This window comes from Fundulus heteroclitus, unplaced genomic scaffold (assembly GCF_011125445.2).
Source record: "Fundulus heteroclitus isolate FHET01 unplaced genomic scaffold, MU-UCD_Fhet_4.1 scaffold_805, whole genome shotgun sequence".
Lineage (NCBI taxonomy): Eukaryota > Metazoa > Chordata > Actinopteri > Cyprinodontiformes > Fundulidae > Fundulus > Fundulus heteroclitus.
Genome location: NW_023397258.1, coordinates 1 through 21044, shown reverse-complemented (window position 1 = coordinate 21044; position 21044 = coordinate 1). Strand labels below are relative to the sequence as shown.

General features: G+C 43.4%; 21 non-coding genes across 21 annotated transcripts; all 21 read right to left on the bottom strand.

The window, feature by feature from the left end:
• Positions 1-8790: 8790 nt before the first annotated feature.
• On the bottom strand, positions 8791-8863 carry trnav-aac. Its single transcript has one exon. It is a non-coding gene; the product is annotated as a tRNA-Val (tRNA).
• Positions 8864-9557: 694 nt separating this feature from the next.
• Positions 9558-9630, bottom strand: trnav-cac. The gene has a single exon. It is a non-coding gene; the product is annotated as a tRNA-Val (tRNA).
• Positions 9631-9999: 369 nt separating this feature from the next.
• On the bottom strand, positions 10000-10072 carry trnav-aac. The gene has a single exon. It is a non-coding gene; the product is annotated as a tRNA-Val (tRNA).
• Positions 10073-10765: 693 nt separating this feature from the next.
• On the bottom strand, positions 10766-10838 carry trnav-cac. The gene has a single exon. It is a non-coding gene; the product is annotated as a tRNA-Val (tRNA).
• A 369-nt stretch (positions 10839-11207) lies between these two features.
• trnav-aac lies at positions 11208-11280 on the bottom strand. The gene has a single exon. It is a non-coding gene; the product is annotated as a tRNA-Val (tRNA).
• A 693-nt stretch (positions 11281-11973) lies between these two features.
• Positions 11974-12046, bottom strand: trnav-cac. The gene has a single exon. It is a non-coding gene; the product is annotated as a tRNA-Val (tRNA).
• Positions 12047-12416: 370 nt separating this feature from the next.
• On the bottom strand, positions 12417-12489 carry trnav-aac. Its single transcript has one exon. It is a non-coding gene; the product is annotated as a tRNA-Val (tRNA).
• A 692-nt stretch (positions 12490-13181) lies between these two features.
• Positions 13182-13254, bottom strand: trnav-cac. Its single transcript has one exon. It is a non-coding gene; the product is annotated as a tRNA-Val (tRNA).
• Positions 13255-13623: 369 nt separating this feature from the next.
• On the bottom strand, positions 13624-13696 carry trnav-aac. The gene has a single exon. It is a non-coding gene; the product is annotated as a tRNA-Val (tRNA).
• A 693-nt stretch (positions 13697-14389) lies between these two features.
• trnav-cac lies at positions 14390-14462 on the bottom strand. The gene has a single exon. It is a non-coding gene; the product is annotated as a tRNA-Val (tRNA).
• A 369-nt stretch (positions 14463-14831) lies between these two features.
• trnav-aac lies at positions 14832-14904 on the bottom strand. The gene has a single exon. It is a non-coding gene; the product is annotated as a tRNA-Val (tRNA).
• Positions 14905-15598: 694 nt separating this feature from the next.
• trnav-cac lies at positions 15599-15671 on the bottom strand. The gene has a single exon. It is a non-coding gene; the product is annotated as a tRNA-Val (tRNA).
• Positions 15672-16040: 369 nt separating this feature from the next.
• On the bottom strand, positions 16041-16113 carry trnav-aac. The gene has a single exon. It is a non-coding gene; the product is annotated as a tRNA-Val (tRNA).
• A 693-nt stretch (positions 16114-16806) lies between these two features.
• Positions 16807-16879, bottom strand: trnav-cac. The gene has a single exon. It is a non-coding gene; the product is annotated as a tRNA-Val (tRNA).
• Positions 16880-17248: 369 nt separating this feature from the next.
• On the bottom strand, positions 17249-17321 carry trnav-aac. The gene has a single exon. It is a non-coding gene; the product is annotated as a tRNA-Val (tRNA).
• A 694-nt stretch (positions 17322-18015) lies between these two features.
• On the bottom strand, positions 18016-18088 carry trnav-cac. Its single transcript has one exon. It is a non-coding gene; the product is annotated as a tRNA-Val (tRNA).
• A 371-nt stretch (positions 18089-18459) lies between these two features.
• On the bottom strand, positions 18460-18532 carry trnav-aac. The gene has a single exon. It is a non-coding gene; the product is annotated as a tRNA-Val (tRNA).
• A 695-nt stretch (positions 18533-19227) lies between these two features.
• Positions 19228-19303, bottom strand: trnav-cac. The gene has a single exon. It is a non-coding gene; the product is annotated as a tRNA-Val (tRNA).
• A 368-nt stretch (positions 19304-19671) lies between these two features.
• trnav-aac lies at positions 19672-19744 on the bottom strand. The gene has a single exon. It is a non-coding gene; the product is annotated as a tRNA-Val (tRNA).
• A 695-nt stretch (positions 19745-20439) lies between these two features.
• trnav-cac lies at positions 20440-20512 on the bottom strand. Its single transcript has one exon. It is a non-coding gene; the product is annotated as a tRNA-Val (tRNA).
• A 369-nt stretch (positions 20513-20881) lies between these two features.
• Positions 20882-20955, bottom strand: trnav-aac. The gene has a single exon. It is a non-coding gene; the product is annotated as a tRNA-Val (tRNA).
• Positions 20956-21044: the final 89 nt, after the last annotated feature.

Sequence of the window (21044 nt, the reverse complement as noted above, 5' to 3'; positions counted from 1 at the left end):
TGGTGTGTACTTGTTCAAACCTATTAACGTTGTGTTGTACTTATCTTGTTCTACAAAGGTGGATTTCCCTTTATAGACCGAAGTCCCACAGTTCATGGTTGGACGTCGACTGTCTCGACCCACATTACTCGTTTGCTTTCTCTCGTGGTTGAGCTGACGTTAAGCTGATTGCTGTGGCTCTGGCTGCAGGCTGTGAGAGTTCATCTCCGGCCTCGCTGTCGTTAGGTTCACCACTTCTGCCAACATCCACAGGTGAAATGTCATTAATACTAGTCTCATTGCTGCAAATCGTCTGTCACACTTTTTCCCAATGTCTGGCTTCACAGTGTCTGTCTTTGCACTGTCTGGCTTCACAGTGTCTCTGGCGTGTACTTTAGTACAATGAGTCAAATGATACCACGTATCACTCCCCTGAACTTGGACGGCGGTTGCGGTCGCTCGTTTGACCTCAAAGGGTCATCCCATTCTCGAGCAGTTCCATTTTCGTCTGAACACCTTCACGTACACCAGGTCTCCTGGTTCGACTGGTCTCTTCACCACCGTCTCTGGACAGGAACTTCTGGCTTTTTCCTGCAGATAGATAGCTCTATGGATAGCAGTTAGTTGATCCATATATGCTTTCAACTCTGTTTGTAGCTGCTCAAGTGCCGGGCCTTTGAATGGAAGCCTCCATTCGGGCACTGGCATTGTTCTGCCTGTTAGCATTTCATGCGGGGTTTTAAATGTGTGCTGCGGGCTGCAACTGCATGCGATTAGCTCATTAGCGCAAGCGGCAAAGCATCAATCCAGTTCAGTTAGTAGAAGCACAGATTTTATTCAGCTAGCTTTCAAAGTCCCATTATTCTCTCAACAATACCCTGACTCTGGGGTGATAAACTGCTCCAAGGCGTGTTTAATTCCTAGCTTTTAACAAGACACCTTTCAACACCTTTTGGATAAATGCTGAACCGTTATCTGAGCTGATTTCTGATGGAATGCCAAATCTCGGAATCACCTCTCTTGTCAGAAACTTAATCACTGTATCAGCTCCCAATGTCTTTGATGGGACTGCTTCAACCCATCGGCTGAATCGATCGATCACAACCAGCATGTACCTTTTCCCTTGTACTGGCTTTATATGTCAACATAATCTATCACAAGATGTTTAAAGGTCCCTCAGGGACCGGAATGTGACCAATCGGTGATTTTATGCCTTTACGAACATTGTTTTCTGCACATATTTCACATTGACTCAAGATTTTCATCCACCATTGCTTGCATGTAAGGTGACCAATAACCTTGCCTTTTCAACTTCTCCATCACTTTCCCTCTACTACAGTGATCCAAACCATGAGCATCTGAGATCAACATTGTCAGCAATGCTACTGGTGCAACTAAATGTCACTTTGTGATCTCCACAACCCACTTTCACTCATCATCGCACCTCTCTGCGCCCAGAGAGCATGCTCACTCGCACCTGCCTCCTGCTGCATCAGAATGATGTCTTCTGGTGTCACCATTGGTTCAAGGTGACCACTGGTGCCAAGATAGCCATCTGGCACTTAGACGCTAGTTTTGCTGCCTCATCTGCGGCGTTGTTCCCTTTAATGACTAAATCATTACCTTTACGATGGGCGTTGCATTTAATCACTGCCAATCTTGATGGCAGCATCATCGATGCAATCAGCTCTTTTAGCTGTTCTTGATGTAGTACTGGACTACCGTCTGCTCTTTTGAAACCTCTTTGTTTCCAAACAGCAGCAACAGATAACACACCCCATGGGCATAAGCCGAGTCTGTGAATATGTTTGCTACTTTTCCTTTTGCTAGTTTGCACGCTTCTGTCAGTGCTTTTAGTTCTGCTTTTTGAGCTGAGCATGGTTGCTCGCATTTTTCTGCTTTGACTGTTACAAAGTTGTCTCCTACTTGTTTAACCACAGCATAACCTGCATGGTTTCCAAGATGATCTCTGAAACATGACCCGTCGACAAAGTAAGTGACTTCCGCGTTTCACTATCGGAGTTGACTCTAAATCGGGTCTTAGTCTCGTGTATTTCATTGTTTCTGCAAGACACTCATGTGGTTCTCCTTCACAGTCTAGAGGTACCATGTCAGCAGGGTTGTTTGTTGTGCCTTTTGCACAGTGACGTCTGGATATGTTAAAAGTGGCATGTACTGTAAAACATCTTGCCTGAGTCATCACAAACTTTCCTTGATTTATCAGTTCTGTGATTTTTGTGGTGGGTCCGTATTATTATCGGATAACCCATTGTTATGGTTGATGCTTTTTCATAAGCGTAGTAGACTGCTGCTAGACTTTGATAACATGGTGGCCAGCCTTGGGCCACATTGTCTAGTTAGTGCTGTAATAAGCAATGGCTTGCTTCCGTCGTCCCTACACAGGTTTCTTGCATTAGTACAGCTGACACGTACATGTTTTTTCTGTTGGCCACATTCAGGTAAAATACTTTATCGTAGTCTGGCAATGCCAAAGTTTGGTGCCATTTGCATTTCCTGTTTTAGTGTTTCAAAGGCTACTTTAGCTTCAGTTGTCCATTTTAACACTGCTTTCAACGACTGGTTTCCTGTCTCTTTTATGAGTTCCCTAAGCGGTGCTGTTTTTTTCCGCATAGTTCTCAATCCAGTCTGCATTGAATCCTGTCATTCCTAAAAATGTCATTCATTTCGCCGACTGTCCGCGGACTTGGAGCTTTGCTGACACCTTCCAGTGAGAAGGTGAAATGCCAACTGTTCCTTGTGATATTTGTCTTCCTAAATAATCTACTGTGGTTGACAATATTGTAGTTTTTGTTTGGAGACCTTGTGTCCTCCCTCTGCTAATCTTTGTAGAACTTTGATTGAGTCCTGATGACAGTCATTTAGTGTGTTTCCGCAGATTAACAAATCGTCCACATACTGTAACACAGTTCCAGTTAAATTGAGTCCTTCCAAATCATTTTTTAGCACTTGATTAAATATGTGCGGACTGAGTTTAAACCCTTGAGGCAATCGGGTATAACTGAGTTTTTTACCTCTGTAGGTAAATGCGAATATAAATGTTGTGACTCTTCTGATAGCGGAATGCTGAAAAACGCTGAACAGAGGTCAATAACGGTAAAGAAACGAGCTTCAGTTGGTATTGAATTTAAGAGAGTGTTTGGATTTGGCACGTCCGATTCTGCATCTACTATTATCTTGTTTATTTCTCTTAAGTCATGAACAAGACGGTATTTGTTTTTGTCTGCTTTCAGAACTGGAAAAATTGGAGTGTTGCATTGACTTTCTACTTCCACCAGCACACCTGCTTGCATCAGTCCATCAATAGTTTTCTGGATGCCTCGTTCTGCTTCTGGTTTCAATGGGTATTGCTGGCGAAAAGGAAACTGTGCATTTGGTTTTATTTGAACTGACACCGGCTCTGCAGATTTTACTAAGCCCACATCTGTGTCGTGTTTAGACCATAAGTGCTCAGAGACATGTTTTAGCATGTCCTGCATAAATGGTTGATCTTCAGAGGAACCATCTTCCTCAGACTGATCTTTAGGATCAACAGGCACTGTCACAACTTGTGGTTTTGCTGTCATTGTTGTTTCACATAAGATCTTGATCATTGTTCCATCACATGATTGTGAAATTGATGGATTGTCTGTGTCTTCCCATGTTGTCTCAGTTGCAAGTTTCATCATTGGTCCCAGATCTTTTGCATGAAATCCTTTATTTACAAACAATGTAATGTGTGGTACTGATTCTGAAACATTGTACCACTCTGAAATGAAATCATTTTGTTTCACATTTAAAGCTGCACCTTGGTTACCAATAACAATGCATTGTGTTTCAAGATTAACAGTTTTATTTTTTGTAGAACTGTCCCATTTTTCTTCAAACTCCTTGCTCTTTGAAATGTCATAGAACATGGTGCAGTGGTAATCTAGAAAAGGTTTTCTGGCTTCTGGAATTTGAGCTTTAATGTATCGGCCCCAGTTAGTGACTACACTTTCAACTGGGCCTGAAATGTCTCCTAGCCAATAAACATTAGCTTCATGTGTTTGCATGTACATTTGAAAATCCAAACCTGTTTTATTCAACATACAAACCCTGAGGAGAACACCAAATTTTTAATTTCATCCTACATAATGCATCTCTTCCCAACAGGTTAATTGGTGTTTGGTCAGAGACAAGAATGGGTATTCTTATCTCATCTTCATCAGTTGCCAGTCGTACAGGAGCTGTCATTTGTATTAACTGTCTTGTTCCCGAGAACCCTACTGTTGAAATGAATTTATTAGACATGGGGAGGTGCTTTGCATAATTTGGACTTACACACGTGTAAGCTGCTCCTGTATCGACCAGCATTGGTGTTTCTTTTTCTTCAATTAGAATTTTAACATTGGTTCATTTTCAGCACCCTCGCTTACGATCGGGCACTGGTTCTCCCCTGTAAGGTTCTCTGGGCACCCCTAGTAACCAAAATTTGGTGGGTTTACAGGGCGTCTTGTCAGACCTGGACGGAACCGGCCACGCGATTGCCTTCTGTAGGTGCTGTTGCCTCTTGGGCAATGCTCGGCACGATGTCCAAGTTCATTGCATGTCCAACATGCTCCCATTATTCCAGGTGCACCAGACCTGCCTCTGTTAGTCCAGGCGGAACCTCTTTGTTGTCGTCCGCGAAGTCCGTATGGCTGTGAGTTAAATGCTTGAGGATAGACATTCACCACCGGATGTTGCAGCTGGGTTGATTGAGGAGCTGGAAAACTCCTTTGTGCCTGATTTGCCACATCAGGTACAGGTTCTGAAAATCCTTGGGGTGGTGGTGCCACATGTTCAGTCGTATTAATCATTATGGCTTGAGTCTTGGCTTTGTTTTTTCCTGTCAGTTCTCCAAGCTGCATTTGTGCCAATTTTCTCTGAACGTTTTTATCTTGTTCTGCAATCTTCATCTCCTCTCTTCTGTGTTTCTCAACTGCATGTATCACATGGTCACGGAACTCTCTATGGGGCATTGACGTCAGAGCCACCACGTCTTCTAACTTGCTTCTCACTGAAGCCGGCATTGCTTCAACGATGGAGTTCCGGAACAGAGTTGTCAACACAGGGCTCTTATCAATTTCCTCCTCCGTTTCTTGCTTCCATCTTTTCATCTCATTTGCGATGTAAGTTGCTGGGTTTTCTGTGGCATCAATGGGATTCGCTTTTAAGGCTTTCGGATCAATTTTCGTTGGAAATTCCTTTCGGAGTACTTCCCACATTGCTGTGCGAAATAAATTGAATCCGATTCCATCTGCTCTCTGCTGGAGCATCCACGCAAAACGTTCCTTCAAGACGTTTTCCATGGTATGTGTTCCCATGCACTGTGCAAGGACAGCCTTTAGATCCCCAATAGCCAACATTTTCCCCACATTTAACTCTTCAAACACCTTTATCCACTTACTGGCACCCTCGTTAATGTCTGGCAATTTTGCGACCACTCCGACAAGATCTTGACTGGCCCACGGGACGTAGTTCGCGACATTACCTTTTACTAATATTGGTAATTGTTTAACATTGGTGTCTCTCTGAGGTGAATGTGCGTTGGGACGATACCTTAAATTAAAATCACTTCTCCTTCTAGTAGTGGCTTGTGCTCCTGCTCCAGGATTTTGTAATGCCTGTTTTTCTGCTATTAGTTGGTTTTCCACTGAGAGCTCACTAGGATTTCCTGGCACAATATTTTGTCTTATGGATTCTTCCTCAATTTCGTGTTCCAATTGTTCAATTATCGTGCGGTCAATTTCTCTTTTCAGATCTATCCCTTCGTGATCTAGGTTTATCCAAAATGAATCACCCTTTTGCTTGCCAGCATAGTCAGCATAACAGTCTATCCCACCCATCGGTTTCAAGGTCAACGACCTTCTGACCTCATCAGATATTAACTTTTTTGTTGTGCTGCAGTGCGTTGGTGCTAAATTGTCTGCATATACAGGGGAATCTGAGTTTATTGGGCCCTCATTATTCTTATGGGTTGCAACTGAGACAGCTGGAGATCCTGACTTATGCACAGACGAATACATGTTTGCTAGGGCGGGATCTTTTTGGTGAGGTGACCCTCCTGCATCTGTAACACTGATGTGTGAGGCTTTAGTCATAATCTCTTTATGTGATGTAGACTCCTCTCCAGTTTTATCTCCTTCTCTCATCTCATCTAAAATCAGAGAATCTTTGTTCTTGTAATGGAAATCTCCCATTAAATTGACAGTTCCGGAAAGTGTCGGGTAAATTCCAGCAGTTTTTTCTGCCTTATCATTTACAGATTGCTGTTTCATCTCCATATATTTTTGCTTTAAAGCTCGTCTATAAGCCTCTCCTTCCGTTTTAAAAAGGTTTAAAATCTTCAGCTCGAGGTCACGTTTATCTTTTCTTTTCTTTGTATTGCTGTTCGCTTTGTAGTCCAGAATTCTGACCTCCATTTGCTCACAAAGAGCTGTATCAAAACTGCCCTGTTCTGGCCACGGGGAAGTTAAACGTTCCGTCCGTTTGCTCCATTTCTTTGAAATCTTTTGAATTTTTGACGCAATTTCGGGGTTCTTTAATCCTATGACAACAATTGGAATGTTTGCCATTTTATTCTGTATTAGTTTCGTTAGGCCAAGTTAAGAAAAACTAGTACTAACAGGTTCTGCTGGGTTAACTTCTCTTCGCAGAAAAAAGAAAAACTCTGCAGTCTGAACTGCCTTTTCTCAAATGTGTGTGTGCTTTCCGTGAGGGAGGGGTCTTGGCTCGGGACAGCTATGTGTGTGCGGTTCTCCTGCCTGCGTAGAGCTGTATGTGTGTTTCCTGCTCTGCTCTGCCTGCTGAGCTGTGTGTGCGAACTTAGTGTGTGTAAGATTTTCCTTTCGGTGGGGGCTGAGGAATTTGGCACCGGTCACTGGTCACTGATGGCTAAAAATAACTCAGCCTGCTGTTTTTCTCTCTCCACTGACAAGCAGAAAGGAGAAACCAAAGAAGTTTGCAGATCTTATTGCCAAAAGTTTTCGCACCCGAAAAATCTCTTGCACAATTATCCAACCTTCAAGCACAAAGTATCTGCACCCACATCATGTCAACACAACAGCTTAGATAAATATACACTTTGGTCCACCAAGATTTCTTACAAAAAATAGAAGTTTCCAAGCACTTTACCTTATCAACCTAGGCAAACTTTACCTCGGACAGTGGGACTTTGAATTAAAGACAAAAAACAGAGCAAAGCAACCACCCATGCATTTTAGTCACACAATAGAGCTCTCATCTTTTATAATCACACATAGACGTCTGACACACCACAACACAATCAGTCATTCTCAATCATAACTTCTCATCATTCTCATGTTTTCCTTTCACTCTCACTCTCCCGGGAAACTTATTGTTTGTTTTCTTAATGGTCCAAATGTTCAATGTTCCTGGATTTTAACTGTGCGCACAGAGAATTTAAATCAGGTTTTTTTTATGGGACCCAGAGCAAAAAAAAAAAAAAAGTTAAAAATAAACGTTTATACTTCACGTGCACCAGCAAGGCCTCTTTGCTTCAAATTTGATAGGAGGCTTTAACCTCGTTTGCCTAAACCTGGAGTACTCAACCAAAAACAGACTGCAGTCAACTCTGTTAAGGCCACATTTTCATCGGAGTTCCACGCATGGAATGATCCGAGAACTGCCTTATTCTTTTTTCAAGCGCTTACATTAACAGGGCCGCGCCCTAAAGACTCCGACCAACCGAACATTTATAAGATCAATTCTTTCAGAAATGATCTCTTTGATTCTAAAAAGTTATGTATATTAGAAAAACTTCAGCAAAGACCCGTACTGGTCCGATTCATTTCTTATACGCCGTCGCTTCTAACGTCATATTTGACGGGACATCCGATAAAAGCGGCTGGGAGTAACCAATCACTTCTTTAAGTTGTCATGTGTGCCCAACTGTGGAGGAAGCAAATATCATTCCAAATCTTTTGATATTTTTAAGACAACTTATTTTTCTACGTAGAAAAATACCAAATAGATGTCAAGCCAAAGGAACGACCACTCCCGTCTGTCAATCAATCACAAACAACGCTCTTCCCACTTCAAATTACACAGGCGGCAGATTCATCGCTAACAAGCAGAGAGAGCCGAAGACAGAGCAGTAAAAAATGTATTTTCACTCACCTCTGTCCTCTCTCCTCCACCCCAGCGCGGAGGGGCCAGGTCCGTGCGGGGGAACCCAAGCCGTCTGTCCGGGAAGGCAAAAACTCCCTTTTTTCCTATCACGTCGGGGTCACCAATTTTGTGGGAGAATTACTTAACTATTAACCTTATAAAAAGAAAGAAAGACTCAGAGAAAATGGCGTTCCTTTGTCTTAACAACGAGAATTCGTCTTTATTATGCCTAGAAACGTACAAAACGGGTTTCCGGAGCGAATTCTGACATTCAAATACAATGGTCGTCACTTTAAAGGCTCATAATGTGTGTGCGTTAAACACAAGTGTCTGTGTGTCTCCATTGGTGTGTGTGCGTTACACGCTATTGACGTCAATTGGCAACAGGGCTTAAATTCTGGGAAGTGTTTATCACGAAAAGTACAACAACAGAGCGATTAATTCCGCTACTTGACATATTTTGGAACCGTCCAGTTAAACAGATGTTTCCTCTTACTTCCATCGGCGAGAGCCAGGGAAAAAAGGTCAAAATGACCCGAACTCCCATACATGGCACAGCTCAAGATCCACCCGTGTCCTTTGAAAGGAAGTGAGCAGTCAGGAGAACCTGCCACGATTATTACCAAATCAAACTATAGTAAAACATCAACCTAAAACTGCTGTTTCTGCCAGGTTTCGAGCCTGGGACCTTTTGCGTGTTAGGCAAACGTGATGACCACTACACTACAGAAACTTCCTGTTCTGTCACACCTATCATTATGGGAAACTCACTATGTCTAGCCATTGAAAAAGAATTCGGGAAATCAAGATTTCCGGTTTATCGTGTGGAGCTATTCTTTGTTTTACCAAGTGCTTTATGCCATTTACTGTAGGTCTAAGGATTGCTTACTGTTTGTCAGGAATGATTGGTTGAAAGGAATCTACTTATCCTCCATCCAGGATTCTTGCAATATCACCATATAAGGTTGAATTAACCTAATGCAGCAACCATCCATCCAGCCATCCATCCATCCACTTTCTAACACGCTTATCCCTATGGGGGTTGCGAGGGGTGCTGGTGCCTATCTCCAGCTGTCAACGGGCGAGAGGCGGGGGGTTCACCCTGGACAGGTCACCAGTCTATGGCAGGGTAAATGCAACAACCAAATTTTTCCTAAAAAGAATGTTAATGGAAAACCTTAAACTAGGTGTCCCTCTGTGAAGAAGGGTTAGTTGTTCTGTCAATAACCCTCTGGCGGACAATGCTAAGGACACATCTCAGAAGCAACCAAGGTTCAATTAAGACAAGTTAGATGACTGGGTTCTTCCCATTACAACATGGCACAGCTCAAGATCCATCAGCATTCTTTGAAGGGAAGTGAGCAGTCAGGAGAACTTGCCGCGATTTTTATCAAATCAAGCTATAGTCAACCATGATCTAAAACCACTGTTTCTGCCAGGTTTCGAACCTGGGGCCTTTTGCGTGTGAGGCAAACGTGATGACCACTACACTACAGAAACTTCATGTTTGGCTCTCTGCATGACGGATGACTCACTATGTCTAGGCAATGTAAAAAGGTTCTGGAGATCAAGATTTCCGGTTCATCGTGTGGAGCTACACTTTGTTTTACCAAGTGCTTAATGCCATGAAACTGTAGGTCTAAGGATTGCTTACTGTTTTGTCCATAACCCTCTGGCGGACAATGCTACGGACACATCTCAGAAGAAAACAAGGTTCAATTAGGACAAGTTAGATGACTGGGTTCTGACCATCACAACATGGCACAGCTCAAGATCCACCCGTGTCCTTTGAAAGGAAGTGAGCAGTCAGGAGAACCTGCCACGATTATTAGCAAATCAAACTATAGTAAAACATCAACCTAAAACTACTGTTTCTGCCAGGTTTCGAGCCTGGGACCTTTTGCGTGTTAGGCAAACGTGATGACCACTACACTACAGAAACTTCCTGTTCTGTCACACCTATCATTATGGGAAACTCACTATGTCTAGCCATTGAAAAAGAATTCGGGAAATCAAGATTTCCGGTTTATCGTGTGGAGCTATTCTTTGTTTTACCAAGTGCTTTATGCCATTTACTGTAGGTCTAAGGATTGCTTACTGTTTGTCAGGAATGATTGGTTGAAAGGAATCTACTTATCCTCCATCCAGGATTCTTGCAATATCACCATATAAGGTTGAATTAACCTAATGCAGCAACCATCCATCCAGCCATCCATCCATCCACTTTCTAACACGCTTATCCCTATGGGGGTTGCGAGGGGTGCTGGTGCCTATCTCCAGCTGTCAATGGGCGAGAGGCGGGGGTTCACCCTGGACAGGTCACCAGTCTATGGCAGGGTAAATGCAACAACCAAATTTTTCCTAAAAAGAATGTTAATGGAAAACCTTAAACTAGGTGTCCCTCTGTGAAGAAGGGTTAGTTGTTCTGTCAATAACCCTCTGGCGGACAATGCTAAGGACACATCTCAGAAGCAACCAAGGTTCAATTAAGACAAGTTAGATGACTGGGTTCTTCCCATTACAACATGGCACAGCTCAAGATCCATCAGCATTCTTTGAAGGGAAGTGAGCAGTCAGGAGAACTTGCCGCGATTTTTATCAAATCAAGCTATAGTCAACCATGATCTAAAACCACTGTTTCTGCCAGGTTTCGAACCTGGGGCCTTTTGCGTGTGAGGCAAACGTGATGACCACTACACTACAGAAACTTCATTTTTGGCTCTCTGCATGACGGATGACTCACTATGTCTAGGCAATGAAAAAAGGTTCTGGAGATCAAGATTTCCAGTTCATCGTGTGGAGCTACACTTTGTTTTACCAAGTGCTTAATGCCATGAAACTGTAGGTCTAAGGATTGCTTACTGTTTTGTCCATAACCCTCTGGCGGACAATGCTACGGACACATCTCAGAAGAAAACAAGGTTCAATTAGGACAAGTTAGATGACTGGGTTCTGACCATCACAACATGGCACAGCTCAAGATCCACCCGTGTCCTTTGAAAGGAAGTGAGCAGTCAGGAGAACCTGCCACGATTATTACCAAATCAAACTATAGTAAAACATCAACCTAAAACTACTGTTTCTGCCAGGTTTCGAGCCTGGGACCTTTTGCGTGTTAGGCAAACGTGATGACCACTACACTACAGAAACTTCCTGTTCTGTCACACCTATCATTATGGGAAACTCACTATGTCTAGCCATTGAAAAAGAATTCGGGAAATCAAGATTTCCGGTTTATCGTGTGGAGCTATTCTTTGTTTTACCAAGTGCTTTATGCCATTTACTGTAGGTCTAAGGATTGCTTACTGTTTGTCAGGAATGATTGGTTGAAAGGAATCTACTTATCCTCCATCCAGGATTCTTGCAATATCACCATATAAGGTTGAATTAACCTAATGCAGCAACCATCCATCCAGCCATCCATCCATCCACTTTCTAACACGCTTATCCCTATGGGGGTTGCGAGGGGTGCTGGTGCCTATCTCCAGCTGTCAACGGGCGAGAGGCGGGGGTTCACCCTGGACAGGTCACCAGTCTATGGCAGGGTAAATGCAACAACCAAATTTTTCCTAAAAAGAATGTTAATGGAAAACCTTAAACTAGGTGTCCCTCTGTGAAGAAGGGTTAGTTGTTCTGTCAATAACCCTCTGGCGGACAATGCTAAGGACACATCTCAGAAGCAACCAAGGTTCAATTAAGACAAGTTAGATGACTGGGTTCTTCCCATTACAACATGGCACAGCTCAAGATCCATCAGCATTCTTTGAAGGGAAGTGAGCAGTCAGGAGAACTTGCCGCGATTTTTATCAAATCAAGCTATAGTCAACCATGATCTAAAACCACTGTTTCTGCCAGGTTTCGAACCTGGGGCCTTTTGCGTGTGAGGCAAACGTGATGACCACTACACTACAGAAACTTCATGTTTGGCTCTCTGCATGACGGATGACTCACTATGTCTAGGCAATGAAAAAAGGTTCTGGAGATCAAGATTTCCGGTTCATCGTGTGGAGCTACACTTTGTTTTACCAAGTGCTTAATGCCATGAAACTGTAGGTCTAAGGATTGCTTACTGTTTTGTCCATAACCCTCTGGCGGACAATGCTACGGACACATCTCAGAAGAAAACAAGGTTCAATTAGGACAAGTTAGATGACTGGGTTCTGACCATCACAACATGGCACAGCTCAAGATCCACCCGTGTCCTTTGAAAGGAAGTGAGCAGTCAGGAGAACCTGCCACGATTATTAGCCAAATCAAACTATAGTAAAACATCAACCTAAAACTACTGTTTCTGCCAGGTTTCGAGCCTGGGACCTTTTGCGTGTTAGGCAAACGTGATGACCACTACACTACAGAAACTTCCTGTTCTGTCACACCTATCATTATGGGAAACTCACTATGTCTAGCCATTGAAAAAGAATTCGGGAAATCAAGATTTCCGGTTTATCGTGTGGAGCTATTCTTTGTTTTACCAAGTGCTTTATGCCATTTACTGTAGGTCTAAGGATTGCTTACTGTTTGTCAGGAATGATTGGTTGAAAGGAATCTACTTATCCTCCATCCAGGATTCTTGCAATATCACCATATAAGGTTGAATTAACCTAATGCAGCAACCATCCATCCAGCCATCCATCCATCCACTTTCTAACACGCTTATCCCTATGGGGGTTGCGAGGGGTGCTGGTGCCTATCTCCAGCTGTCAAGGGCGAGAGGCGGGGGTTCACCCTGGACAGGTCACCAGTCTATGGCAGGGTAAATGCAACAACCAAATTTTTCCTAAAAAGAATGTTAATGGAAAACCTTAAACTAGGTGTCCCTCTGTGAAGAAGGGTTAGTTGTTCTGTCAATAACCCTCTGGCGGACAATGCTAAGGACACATCTCAGAAGCAACCAAGGTTCAATTAAGACAAGTTAGATGACTGGGTTCTTCCCATTACAACATGGCACAGCTCAAGATCCATCAGCATTCTTTGAAGGGAAGTGAGCAGTCAGGAGAACTTGCCGCGATTTTTATCAAATCAAGCTATAGTCAACCATGATCTAAAACCACTGTTTCTGCCAGGTTTCGAACCTGGGGCCTTTTGCGTGTGAGGCAAACGTGATGACCACTACACTACAGAAACTTCATGTTTGGCTCTCTGCATGACGGATGACTCACTATGTCTAGGCAATGAAAAAAGGTTCTGGAGATCAAGATTTCCGGTTCATCGTGTGGAGCTACACTTTGTTTTACCAAGTGCTTAATGCCATGAAACTGTAGGTCTAAGGATTGCTTACTGTTTTGTCCATAACCCTCTGGCGGACAATGCTACGGACACATCTCAGAAGAAAACAAGGTTCAATTAGGACAAGTTAGATGACTGGGTTCTGACCATCACAACATGGCACAGCTCAAGATCCACCCGTGTCCTTTGAAAGGAAGTGAGCAGTCAGGAGAACCTGCCACGATTATTACCAAATCAAACTATAGTAAAACATCAACCTAAAACTACTGTTTCTGCCAGGTTTCGAGCCTGGGACCTTTTGCGTGTTAGGCAAACGTGATGACCACTACACTACAGAAACTTCCTGTTCTGTCACACCTATCATTATGGGAAACTCACTATGTCTAGCCATTGAAAAAGAATTCGGGAAATCAAGATTTCCGGTTTATCGTGTGGAGCTATTCTTTGTTTTACCAAGTGCTTTATGCCATTTACTGTAGGTCTAAGGATTGCTTACTGTTTGTCAGGAATGATTGGTTGAAAGGAATCTACTTATCCTCCATCCAGGATTCTTGCAATATCACCATATAAGGTTGAATTAACCTAATGCAGCAACCATCCATCCAGCCATCCATCCATCCACTTTCTAACACGCTTATCCCTATGGGGGTTGCGAGGGGTGCTGGTGCCTATCTCCAGCTGTCAACGGGCGAGAGGCGGGGGTTCACCCTGGACAGGTCACCAGTCTATGGCAGGGTAAATGCAACAACCAAATTTTTCCTAAAAAGAATGTTAATGGAAAACCTTAAACTAGGTGTCCCTCTGTGAAGAAGGGTTAGTTGTTCTGTCAATAACCCTCTGGCGGACAATGCTAAGGACACATCTCAGAAGCAACCAAGGTTCAATTAAGACAAGTTAGATGACTGGGTTCTTCCCATTACAACATGGCACAGCTCAAGATCCATCAGCATTCTTTGAAGGGAAGTGAGCAGTCAGGAGAACTTGCCGCGATTTTTATCAAATCAAGCTATAGTCAACCATGATCTAAAACCACTGTTTCTGCCAGGTTTCGAACCTGGGGCCTTTTGCGTGTGAGGCAAACGTGATGACCACTACACTACAGAAACTTCATGTTTGGCTCTCTGCATGACGGATGACTCACTATGTCTAGGCAATGAAAAAAGGTTCTGGAGATCAAGATTTCCGGTTCATCGTGTGGAGCTACACTTTGTTTTACCAAGTGCTTAATGCCATGAAACTGTAGGTCTAAGGATTGCTTACTGTTTTGTCCATAACCCTCTGGCGGACAATGCTACGGACACATCTCAGAAGAAAACAAGGTTCAATTAGGACAAGTTAGATGACTGGGTTCTGACCATCACAACATGGCACAGCTCAAGATCCACCCGTGTCCTTTGAAAGGAAGTGAGCAGTCAGGAGAACCTGCCACGATTATTACCAAATCAAACTATAGTAAAACATCAACCTAAAACTACTGTTTCTGCCAGGTTTCGAGCCTGGGACCTTTTGCGTGTTAGGCAAACGTGATGACCACTACACTACAGAAACTTCCTGTTCTGTCACACCTATCATTATGGGAAACTCACTATGTCTAGCCATTGAAAAAGAATTCGGGAAATCAAGATTTCCGGTTTATCGTGTGGAGCTATTCTTTGTTTTACCAAGTGCTTTATGCCATTTACTGTAGGTCTAAGGATTGCTTACTGTTTGTCAGGAATGATTGGTTGAAAGGAATCTACTTATCCTCCATCCAGGATTCTTGCAATATCACCATATAAGGTTGAATTAACCTAATGCAGCAACCATCCATCCAGCCATCCATCCATCCACTTTCTAACACGCTTATCCCTATGGGGGTTGCGAGGGGTGCTGGTGCCTATCTCCAGCTGTCAATGGGCGAGAGGCGGGGGGTTCACCCTGGACAGGTCACCAGTCTATGGCAGGGTAAATGCAACAACCAAATTTTTCCTAAAAAGAATGTTAATGGAAAACCTTAAACTAGGTGTCCCTCTGTGAAGAAGGGTTAGTTGTTCTGTCAATAACCCTCTGGCGGACAATGCTAAGGACACATCTCAGAAGCAACCAAGGTTCAATTAAGACAAGTTAGATGACTGGGTTCTTCCCATTACAACATGGCACAGCTCAAGATCCATCAGCATTCTTTGAAGGGAAGTGAGCAGTCAGGAGAACTTGCCGCGATTTTTATCAAATCAAGCTATAGTCAACCATGATCTAAAACCACTGTTTCTGCCAGGTTTCGAACCTGGGGCCTTTTGCGTGTGAGGCAAACGTGATGACCACTACACTACAGAAACTTCATGTTTGGCTCTCTGCATGACGGATGACTCACTATGTCTAGGCAATGAAAAAAGGTTCTGGAGATCAAGATTTCCGGTTCATCGTGTGGAGCTACACTTTGTTTTACCAAGTGCTTAATGCCATGAAACTGTAGGTCTAAGGATTGCTTACTGTTTTGTCCATAACCCTCTGGCGGACAATGCTACGGACACATCTCAGAAGAAAACAAGGTTCAATTAGGACAAGTTAGATGACTGGGTTCTGACCATCACAACATGGCACAGCTCAAGATCCACCCGTGTCCTTTGAAAGGAAGTGAGCAGTCAGGAGAACCTGCCACGATTATTACCAAATCAAACTATAGTAAAACATCAACCTAAAACTACTGTTTCTGCCAGGTTTCGAGCCTGGGACCTTTTGCGTGTTAGGCAAACGTGATGACCACTACACTACAGAAACTTCCTGTTCTGTCACACCTATCATTATGGGAAACTCACTATGTCTAGCCATTGAAAAAGAATTCGGGAAATCAAGATTTCCGGTTTATCGTGTGGAGCTATTCTTTGTTTTACCAAGTGCTTTATGCCATTTACTGTAGGTCTAAGGATTGCTTACTGTTTGTCAGGAATGATTGGTTGAAAGGAATCTACTTATCCTCCATCCAGGATTCTTGCAATATCACCATATAAGGTTGAATTAACCTAATGCAGCAACCATCCATCCAGCCATCCATCCATCCACTTTCTAACACGCTTATCCCTATGGGGGTTGCGAGGGGTGCTGGTGCCTATCTCCAGCTGTCAATGGGCGAGAGGCGGGGGTTCACCCTGGACAGGTCACCAGTCTATGGCAGGGTAAATGCAACAACCAAATTTTTCCTAAAAAGAATGTTAATGGAAAACCTTAAACTAGGTGTCCCTCTGTGAAGAAGGGTTAGTTGTTCTGTCAATAACCCTCTGGCGGACAATGCTAAGGACACATCTCAGAAGCAACCAAGGTTCAATTAAGACAAGTTAGATGACTGGGTTCTTCCCATTACAACATGGCACAGCTCAAGATCCATCAGCATTCTTTGAAGGGAAGTGAGCAGTCAGGAGAACTTGCCGCGATTTTTATCAAATCAAGCTATAGTCAACCATGATCTAAAACCACTGTTTCTGCCAGGTTTCGAACCTGGGGCCTTTTGCGTGTGAGGCAAACGTGATGACCACTACACTACAGAAACTTCATGTTTGGCTCTCTGCATGACGGATGACTCACTATGTCTAGGCAATGAAAAAAGGTTCTGGAGATCAAGATTTCCGGTTCATCGTGTGGAGCTACACTTTGTTTTACCAAGTGCTTAATGCCATGAAACTGTAGGTCTAAGGATTGCTTACTGTTTTGTCCATAACCCTCTGGCGGACAATGCTACGGACACATCTCAGAAGAAAACAAGGTTCAATTAGGACAAGTTAGATGACTGGGTTCTGACCATCACAACATGGCACAGCTCAAGATCCACCCGTGTCCTTTGAAAGGAAGTGAGCAGTCAGGAGAACCTGCCACGATTATTACCAAATCAAACTATAGTAAAACATCAACCTAAAACTACTGTTTCTGCCAGGTTTCGAGCCTGGGACCTTTTGCGTGTTAGGCAAACGTGATGACCACTACACTACAGAAACTTCCTGTTCTGTCACACCTATCATTATGGGAAACTCACTATGTCTAGCCATTGAAAAAGAATTCGGGAAATCAAGATTTCCGGTTTATCGTGTGGAGCTATTCTTTGTTTTACCAAGTGCTTTATGCCATTTACTGTAGGTCTAAGGATTGCTTACTGTTTGTCAGGAATGATTGGTTGAAAGGAATCTACTTATCCTCCATCCAGGATTCTTGCAATATCACCATATAAGGTTGAATTAACCTAATGCAGCAACCATCCATCCAGCCATCCATCCATCCACTTTCTAACACGCTTATCCCTATGGGGGTTGCGAGGGGTGCTGGTGCCTATCTCCAGCTGTCAACTGGGCGAGAGGCGGGGGTTCACCCTGGACAGGTCACCAGTCTATGGCAGGGTAAATGCAACAACCAAATTTTTCCTAAAAAGAATGTTAATGGAAAACCTTAAACTAGGTGTCCCTCTGTGAAGAAGGGTTAGTTGTTCTGTCAATAACCCTCTGGCGGACAATGCTAAGGACACATCTCAGAAGCAACCAAGGTTCAATTAAGACAAGTTAGATGACTGGGTTCTTCCCATTACAACATGGCACAGCTCAAGATCCATCAGCATTCTTTGAAGGGAAGTGAGCAGTCAGGAGAACTTGCCGCGATTTTTATCAAATCAAGCTATAGTCAACCATGATCTAAAACCACTGTTTCTGCCAGGTTTCGAACCTGGGGCCTTTTGCGTGTGAGGCAAACGTGATGACCACTACACTACAGAAACTTCATGTTTGGCTCTCTGCATGACGGATGACTCACTATGTCTAGGCAATGAAAAAAGGTTCTGGAGATCAAGATTTCCGGTTCATCGTGTGGAGCTACACTTTGTTTTACCAAGTGCTTAATGCCATGAAACTGTAGGTCTAAGGATTGCTTACTGTTTTGTCCATAACCCTCTGGCGGACAATGCTACGGACACATCTCAGAAGAAAAACAAGGTTCAATTAGGACAAGTTAGATGACTGGGTTCTGACCATCACAACATGGCACAGCTCAAGATCCACCCGTGTCCTTTGAAAGGAAGTGAGCAGTCAGGAGAACCTGCCACGATTATTAGCAAATCAAACTATAGTAAAAACATCAACCTAAAACTACTGTTTCTGCCAGGTTTCGAGCCTGGGACCTTTTGCGTGTTAGGCAAACGTGATGACCACTACACTACAGAAACTTCCTGTTCTGTCACACCTATCATTATGGGAAACTCACTATGTCTAGCCATTGAAAAAGAATTCGGGAAATCAAGATTTCCGGTTTATCGTGTGGAGCTATTCTTTGTTTTACCAAGTGCTTTATGCCATTTACTGTAGGTCTAAGGATTGCTTACTGTTTGTCAGGAATGATTGGTTGAAAGGAATCTACTTATCCTCCATCCAGGATTCTTGCAATATCACCATATAAGGTTGAATTAACCTAATGCAGCAACCATCCATCCAGCCATCCATCCATCCACTTTCTAACACGCTTATCCCTATGGGGGTTGCGAGGGGTGCTGGTGCCTATCTCCAGCTGTCAACTGGGCGAGAGGCGGGGGTTCACCCTGGACAGGTCACCAGTCTATGGCAGGGTAAATGCAACAACCAAATTTTTCCTAAAAAGAATGTTAATGGAAAACCTTAAACTAGGTGTCCCTCTGTGAAGAAGGGTTAGTTGTTCTGTCAATAACCCTCTGGCGGACAATGCTAAGGACACATCTCAGAAGCAACCAAGGTTCAATTAAGACAAGTTAGATGACTGGGGTTCTTCCCATTACAACATGGCACAGCTCAAGATCCATCAGCATTCTTTGAAGGGAAGTGAGCAGTCAGGAGAACTTGCCGCGATTTTTATCAAATCAAGCTATAGTCAACCATGATCTAAAATCACTGTTTTCTGCCAGGTTTCGAACCTTGGGCCTTTTGCGTGTGTGAGGCAAACGTGATGACCACTACACTACAGAAACTTCATTTTGGCTCTCTGCATGACGGATGACTTCACTATGTCTAGGGCAATGAAAAAAGTTCTGGAGATCAAGATTTCCGGTTCATCGTGTGGAGGCTACACTTTGTTTTTACCAAGTGCTTAATGCCATGAAACTGTAGTCTAAGGATTGCTTACTGTTTTGTCCATAACCCTCTGGGACAATGCTACGGACACATCCTCAGAAGAAAACAAGGTTCAATTAGGACAAGTAGTGACTGGGTTCTGACCATCACAACATGGCACAGCTCAAGATCCACCCCGTGTCCTTTGAAAGGAAGTGAGCAGTCAGGAGAACCTGCCACGATTATTAGCAAATCAAACTATAGTAAAACATCAACCTAAAACTACTGTTTCTGCCAGGTTTCGAGACTGGGACCTTTTGCGTGTTAGGCAAACGTGATGACCACTACACTACAGAAACTTCCTGTTCTGTCACACCTATCATTATGGGAAACTCACTATGTCTAGCCATTGAAAAGAATTCGGGAAATCAAGATTTCCGGTTTATCGTTGTGGAGCTATTCTTTGTTTTACCAAGTGCTTTATGCCATTTACTGTAGGTCTAAGGATTGCTTACTGTTTGTCAGGAATGATTGGTTGAAAGGAATCTACTTATCCTCCATCCAGGATTCTTGCAATATCACCATATAAGGTTGAATTAACCTAATGCAGCAACCATCCATCCAGCCATCCATCCATCCACTTTCTAACACGCTTATCCCTATGGGGGTTGCGAGGGGTGCTGGTGCCTATCTCCAGCTGTCAACTGGGCGAGAGGCGGGGGTTCACCCTGGACAGGTCACCAGTCTATGGCAGGGTAAATGCAACAACCAAATTTTTCCTAAAAAGAATGTAATGGAAAACCTTAAACTAGGTGTCCCTCTGTGAAGAAGGGGTTAGTTGTTCTGTCAATAACCCTCTGGCGGACAATGCTAAGGACACATCTCAGAAGCAACCAAGGTTCAATTAAGACAAGTTAGATGACTGGGTTCTTCCCATCTACAACCTGGCACAGCTCAAGATCCATCAGCATTTCTTTGAAGGGAAGTGAGCAGTCAGGAGAACTTGCCGCGATTTTTATCAAATGAAGCTATAGTCAACCATGATCTAAACCACTGTTTCTGCCAGGTTTCGAACCTGGGGCCTTTTGCGTGTGAGGCAAACGTGATGACCACTACACTACAGAAACTTCATGTTTGGCTCTCTGCATGACGGATGACTCACTATGTCTAGGCAATGAAAAAAAGGTTCTGGAGATCAAGATTTCCGGTTCATCGGTGGAGCTACACTTGTTTTACCAGAGTGCTTAATGCCATGAAAACTGTAGGTCTAAGGATTGCTTACTGTTTGTCCATAACCCTCTGGCGGACAATGCTACGGACACATCTCAGAAGAAAAACAAGGTTCAATTAGGACAAGTTAGATGACTGGTTCTGACCATCACAACATGCACAGCTCAAGATCCACCCGTGTCCTTTGAAAGGAAGTGAGCAGTCAGGAGAACCTGCCACGATTATTAGCAAATCAAACTATAGTAAAAACATCAACCTAAAACTACTGTTTCTGCCAGGTTTTCGAGCCTGGGACCTTTTGCGTGTTAGGCAAACGTGATGACCACTACACTACAGAAACTTCTGTTCTGTCACACCTATCATATGGGAAACTCACTATGTCTAGCCATTGAAAAGAATTCGGAAATCAAGATTTCCGGTTTATCGTGT